We start from the raw sequence: 7,821 nt of genomic DNA, 5'->3' as shown, positions 1-7,821 counted from the left end.
CCTTAAATACTGAGGAATTTCAACCCCTGCCCCCTTAGTGCCCGGTACACAGACAGTGTCAAACACACCCACAAGGCCCTGCAAAGAGTGATTTGTTCAGCTGAACACAATATGGGTACCGCTACACCCTACCTAAAGGATGTTTACACCAGACGCTGCAAGAAGAGGGCCAGGAGAATCATTAAAAATCTCAACCACCTGCATAACTGGCTTTTCTCCCTGCTGAGGTCGGGAAGAAGGTAGCAGTTACACCAGGCCAGCACTGAGGGGCTCAGGAAGAGGTTCTACCCTCAGGCCCCAAGGATCTAAGAAAGAATGCCTATGAAAACCACATCAAAAACACAAGTTCATTACTACATTTTTATTTTTTTTAAATTTTTTTACACAACCCACATGATTAAATTTCACAGGAAATGTTCATTGGCATTTGCTGCCTTGATAACAAACGGTATAATTTATTAAATTGGAGAGCCAAGAGAGCCAAGAGGAACTATGGTGCTTACTCTGCATGAGTGGATCTCAGCTAATCATATCCTTGCTGAAATACTTTGTCCAGCTCGCTGTAAGAAAAAGAATACTGTATATATCCATTTATACAGTTCCTTTAGGGTTTCTCTTTCTTACCCCATTTAAATGACTTAACGGCATTACTGCACAGGTGAACAACCAAATACAACAAGCTGTTGTTGTTTCTCATTTCCTCTGTACTTAACCAATCTAGTGTGGAGCCTGGTGACATCCAAATTTGGTAACCTGATATCTAACTGTGTCTGATGAGCTGCGTACGCACTGATGTTATCTGATCTTGAATGTCTGAATGAATGAATGACACTATTAATTATGTAACTTTTGAGTCTGGAAGAAAAGATGAATGACTCAGGCTGTCGAGTCACATCAAAGCCTTTTAGGCTATACATATAGCCGTGATTCATCTAGTCAGCTGAAATGTCAGATGAGTTTTAGCGAGGCTCTACCACTTAAGTCCAGATCAAAGTCTCTTGACAAGTACCCCAAAAATTTTGTACAGACATTCATCGTCCCCAGAGGATGAATCCTCACATCACAAGACTTTTTAAAGTCAATTTCTGTCACTTTTTACAATTTTTTTTTCAATTTGAGGAACATTTCTTTCCGAGTTGCTCATGACCTTTTCCCCACATTCTCAAAAGAAATAACATCGATTTTTTTGTCAGGCCCTAGAGGTTTAAATGCCTATGAAAACTGATTTGACTGACCCAGGCTCTTAGGGGATAAATTATTGCAACCAGTAACCTACAGCAGAGACACTGGCAATGCCGTTGACATATGCTACATCCAGACTAATACGCTTTTATTTTAAAACATGCCTGAAAATACACATCATTTGACTACTGACGTACGCTGGGCATCCACTGTAAACAGGATAAGATACTACAGGTGATGAACAGCAATTGTGAAAAGCTAGAGCAAAGATTTCTTTGCCCGATTTTGCAAACTAATTTATTTTGAATTGAAGTGTTAAAATAATTTTTGGAACAGATTAAACAGGCATTCCAAAAATTATATCAACAGATGTTCCTTGTTAAATACATGTCTGAGTCATGTTTAAAATAGCTATTATCATTAACCTTACAGTAAGGTGAATATTGTCCAACTCCTCCTCTACTAAGTAACTTAATATGAGCCCTGAGATGTAATAAAAGAAACCCTTTATAATCTGCACCCTGCTACATTTCATGCGTAGCAGCTTTTTTGCTGGGCTCTGATAATCAGCACAAGTGACGAGTGAATTACAAACCTGTGGGCAGTCTCTCTGGATTAGACACAAACACAGTGGATGTAATTTGGATTGTGATGTTAAAGGTAATAATGTTTACAACATGGTGCTGTGATACTGTTGCACTAAGCACAGGAGCACACAGTTTTAAAAAAGGAGCCATTGTTTGAATAGTGGTGTCATTGCTATTAAATAGATATATTTATGTTAAAATATTTCAAATAAAACATTCACAGTCTTTTATAAATCATCCCATGACTTGATTTCGGGTAACCACTATTATGCGTCATGAAAATAGAAACAATTGGCCAATCCTACTACGATAAAGCACTGAGTGGGTGGGTGAGGGTGTGGCGGATGATCTGCTGGTGTGTGTGCTTCATGAAATGACAAATGCACTTGAATTTCTATATACATGACTTTCTTGATTTTATCTTATCCTTTTTCAGCTTATTCTTGGACGTAACCCTTTGAAACCGGGAAGACATCACTTTTCTTTCATGCTTTCAGATGCCTTTCACATGTAGTTTGACCACTGAACACTGAGCAAATTGATGTGATTTCTTTCAAAAACATGGAAAAAAAGGCAATGAACAAGTTGATAAGAAATGTTCTACAAACTGTAAGAAATTAGTAGATTTAGAATTTTTTTAAAAAAACTACGGACAAACAGGGCGGCACGGTGGCGTTGTGGTTTGCCTCACAGCAAGAGGGTTGCTGTGAACTGCTGTGAGCCTGGGTCAGTCAAATCAGTTTTGTTGATACTTTTCACAGGCATTTAAACCTCTAGGGCCTGACAAAAAAATCAATGTTATTTCTTTTGACAATGTGGGGAAAAGGTCATGAGCAACTCGGAAAGAAATGTTCCTCAAATTGAAAAAAAAAATTGTAAAAAGTGACAGAAATTGACTTTAAAAAGTCTTGTGATGTGAGGATTCATCCTCTGGGGACGATGAATGTCTGTACAAAATTTTGGGGGTATTTGTCAAGAGATTTTGATCTGGACCGAAGTGGTAGAGCCTCGCTAAAACTCATCTGACATTTCAGTTGACAGGTTCGAAACCCGGTTGGAACGGTGTTTGGTCCTTGGCTGGGGGCCCTTCTGTGCAGAGTTTGCATGTTCTCCCTGTGTCTGCGTGGGTTCTCTCTGGGTTCTCCAGCTTCCTCCCACAGTCCAAAGACATGCAGCTCAGGTTGGTTGGTGACTCTAAATTGTCCGTACGTGTGACTGTGAGCGTGTATGGTTGTCTTAATATATGTGTCGGCCCTGCGATAGTCTGGCAACCTGTCCAGGGTGAACCCCCCCCCGACCCTTACGAGGACACAAGCGGTTACAGGACAAACATCTAGGGGAAAAAAATACAGAAAAGCTATATTTATAATGATCATATTGACATATTTAGCATTATGTTACAGAATTATTATGATTTTTAAGCTCCTTTTCCAGGTCTTTTTTTTTCACTTTTTTGTTAATATTAATATTATTGAATTTATTTATTTATTTGACAAATTTTAAGTTATTTTCTTGTATTAACTGCTTAACTGTATTAACTGCTTTTTTTTTTTTTTTTTTTTTTAATTTTTGGGTCATCTCTTCTTTTGTTGCACATTGCCTTCTTCTCCTGTTTTTGAAAGAAATCAACCCAAATTGCTCAGGTTTCAAAGGGTTAAATGAAGTGTTGGACTTAAATGGAATGGCAACACGGAGCTCAGTTTAATCTCCTTGTGGCTTCAGGTAATGACTCTGAGAATTAGCAGGTTGCAACTATAGTAGCACAAGGTACAAGGATGACTGTATGAAAGATGACTGTAAGCAATGGGGACTATGATTTAGGGAATGATGAGGCTCTAGTCATGCCAATGCCAAATCATATTTTCCACATTCTGACTCTGACAATACTCTATAATTATCTGGGGAACTGATTACATGAGCCACTGCTACAAACAGCCACTTGATGTAGTCAATGGGCTGCTTAGAGTTTTATGATCCTATTGACATGGACTTCCTAATAGTGCCAGGACATTATTGCTTCCCTCAGTAAGGGAACTAAAAGTCACTGTAAATGGCTTGTTTCTCACTCCCTCATTAGCTCCCTACTATATTTACTGTTCCACTTCCACTATTAAGAACTACTTAGTGTTTTGAGCTACAGTTTTCCAGTATTCTACTTATTCTGTGTTTCAGCTGGATCTATTTTGACCCTGTCTGTGTTTTTCAGATTCTGCCGCTGCCTGACCCCTTGCTACTTTGTTTGACTGCCTGGATTTAATGATAACTCTTCTCTTTTTACATCTGCCTCCTGATTCATGCTCATGGGTTTTGCCTTTGAACCGTGACAAAAATATGTACCATTGGAATAGCATGGTGTGGTTTGTGGATGTGTGCCGGTCAATTCAGTGCAGTTGGACAATGATTTTCCATTTATGCTTTCATGACCACATAGTATTCTGACATTTTCATAATGCACACAAACAACAAGACTGCAAATCCGGTTTACGTGCAGATCGCTCAAGAGAGCACAGTGTTACAATAGTGAGGAGATAATGATTTGTGACAAGCACAGAGTTTATACAAGTCAACTATTTACCTTTCAGTTTTTATATAAGGGTGCACCAAATGCAGCATGTTTTGAAAGTCATATAATTGTGTGTGTTATTGGTGTTTGATGGCTGGGTATATGAAATTATGGAGCACTTATGCCAGTAAACATGATGCCATTTATGTAAAACATGTTTAGATTGTCATTCATTAAACATTTATCATTAATTATTTATTAGAATTCCATTTCCAGGAAAGCTATTGGTTAGACAATACATGATAATAGTAAACCACATTTTAAATGATTGGGAGCTTCAACATAACAACCAGCTGAATTACTGTTTAAAAGCAGCACAACAGAAACCTTTGAATATAGCTGTTTTTCTTATGGGCGTGTCCTGAAATTGCTGTTTGCTCACTACCTTGACCTTTAAATGGATTGGAGCCATTGTCAATCAATTTTAAGAACTCACATGCTTTTCCTGCTGTGACAAGTCAAAATGTCTGCCTAGAGAAAGGCCTGTTAGTGAAGCCAATACTAACAACAGAAAAGATTGGGCAAATTTAACATCATGACCTGCGTGTTGTATATCAGCCATTTCAAATACTGACACCAAGAATCTTCATCAAAGTAAAACGGAACAATTTGGACCGGTGAAGTTGCAGTTTTTTTTAGACATACAAGACTGAAGGCCCTCCCTCAACACTCACAATGAATCTGAGAGCAGACTATTCAGTTTTGGCCGACATGTTTGCTTGATGAGTATTTACCAACACTTTTTGCAGTGGACTTCTGCATCTACGTAATACTCTTTAGGTATCCCTCTGCTTCTGCTCTTCATATTCTGGGATTCTGCTATTGTGATGTCAACAAACGCACAAGATGGGATAATGCAGTACATGGTTATAATTAGAAAACACAAGCACAAGGCAACCTAAGCTGGGACGTCAACAAACACACATGCTGGCCCGGATGGTTAGGATTAGGCAAAAAGGGCACATGGTCAGGTGTAAACAAAAAAATACACCCAGAGGGGAAGAGAACACCAGAGATCTGCATGAAAGTCCAGGGTTTGTAAGACTCATTCATCACCCCTCACATTTGCCCTACAAGTGTTTACAATCTGACCTAACCTATTATTCTCTTTCCTAACCTAAGCAAACTGCACAGTTAACTACAACATTATACCACATGTTTAGAACATTGACTTTTCATATTTGTCTTTCCATTGGCATGGTTAATTTGGTGCTGGCATGTAATTTTAACACATTAACGCTGCACCACCACATAAAGCGATGTTAAGAGGTTATGGCCATTTCATGTATTTGTATGAAATCAGGATGCTCGCTAGTCATGAAAATACTTGCTCTAACATGAAACATATTCAGTTTTAGTTTCATTGCTCCTTTTTCATCCAGTGCATGTGTACATTTCCCCTAAAACTCCCTATGAGCAGACTGCCCCTCAGAGCCACAGAGTTAGGCAGTTGTGAAGTCATGTTGCATAATACAAAGTATGATGCAGCACTTGAAAGGACACTGAAATAAAATAAAAAGGATTTTTTTTTAATCTTGTGCCATTTAACAGAGCTTAATTAGCTACTATTCATGTGAAAGTGTTAAGTGTGCAAATTCACAGGTAAAATTATACACTGATTCAAGAGCATAGTAGCAGTCTGGTTTCTTGTAACACACTTGATTCATAGTGAGTCATCAACTATTCGATTTGTTATCGATTTCTACTGATTCATTATTCCCGAAAGTATTTACCTTGTCATAGCATTCCTGTAAATGTTTTTCTTATTTTGTTGTGCAAAACAACATGTTATGGTAATAAAAAGCTAAGAGACAAAGAGTAACAGATAAGCACTTGAAAAGCAATGATGCAATGTGTCAAAGCACAACAAAAAAACAGGTTAAAACACCTGTGTGTCAAAGGAGTAGTTTGATATATTGGGAAATACAGAGCAGAGGAGATAAATGACAATCTCATGCCAAATAATGAAGCTAAAGGAGCCGCTTAGCTTACTGAAAGTAGGGGGAGGCTGGTAGCTTGGCTCTGTCAAAACCTAAAAACAAAAATTCCTTCAGCACCTCTAAAGCTCATCAATAAATAAGAATTCCATTTGTTTTATCTGTATGAAATCCGAAATATATACAAATGGAAGTTGGGGTTTTACTGAGGCTTAAGTTCTTGGCTGGGCCAGTGACTTCAGTATTAAACAGCATTGGAACAAAACAAATGAGATATTGATATAAGTTATAGTGGTGCTGGTAGGTGTATTTTGTTATTGAACTAATCTTATAATTTAAACTTGCATTTATAAGGTAATTTTGAAACAATCCACCTGAAACAAACAAACAAAAAAAGTTCAAATGTCACCAGCATGATAATCACATCTGTAACTGCAGTTGTATTTGACAGAAGTCAGATATTGTTGGTTGGAAGGATAACAATTTTTCTGTATATTATTATAATGATCTCTGACTGAAAGTAGTGAAAAAAACTGACGTTAACTTTAACTCAGATCAAACTGATCTCAGCTGACTGCCTGGACAATAAAACTCCACATTAAGCCAGCTCTGACAATGTGTTGTTAAGCTGTTGACTGTGGCTTGAAATCAAAGAATGATTAATACCTCTGCTGCATACACCTCATTCCTTATAGTGACTGAGCACTGACTGTGTCTCATTAGAGTTGAGCAGGTTTGAATGATTTTGTTATTTGTCAGACCTGAGCTGACTGTAGGCAGGATCTGACTCAGGAAGAATAAGTCTGGATAGAATACCGAAACCCATTACTGTATATGGCCCATTCCAAGATGGGATCACTCACATCACATATTTATTACTATCTCGAAAAATGACTTGTGTCTGCTTCCTTATTATTGTAAAACAGCATGTATGCTTATATCATAGAAAGGGAAACAAATTTCTGTATTTTGTAATTGTAACCTAACATTTGGTAATCAAGGCATATCTCATGAGGATGAGAAACATCTGGCATTATGAGATCCCATCTTGAAGTTTTTCTCGTGGCTATGAGATAAAAAGAGGAATTTGAATTCCTGGACCTTCACAGCTGAAACAGCCCCAGCTCAAAAGAACAGATGTGTCGAATGGCCATAGTTAGACACAGCTATAATATCAGAAGAATACAGAAGACAGAACAATGTAGACATTTTAGGCAACAGATATTACAGCCAAAAATTAGATTAACATTGGTTCACACCAGCTCTGTATTTAACATCCAAAATTGTTGCACATTTCAATTAAATAGTTACATAACTTATGTTAATCACGTCTTCACACTAGTTCCAAAACTTTCATCCGTCATTTAAGTTTTTGCCAAAGGTTTCATTTCTCATTTTTTTCACATTCATCAAAAGTGAGTTGTTTGAAGCAGTAGAGAAAACATGACATAAACAGCGGGACAAATCCGTAACAAGAGAGATATAAGGAATAGCTGCACAGCATCATTCCATACGCATAATACTTCTTCAAATCGAGGATGCAGCCAGAGAG

The sequence above is a fragment of the Plectropomus leopardus genome, chromosome 2, assembly GCF_026936395.1.
Source record: "Plectropomus leopardus strain MGB_pleo_1.0 chromosome 2, ASM2693639v1, whole genome shotgun sequence".
Lineage (NCBI taxonomy): Eukaryota > Metazoa > Chordata > Actinopteri > Perciformes > Serranidae > Plectropomus > Plectropomus leopardus.
Note: the sequence above shows the minus strand (reverse complement) of the source record.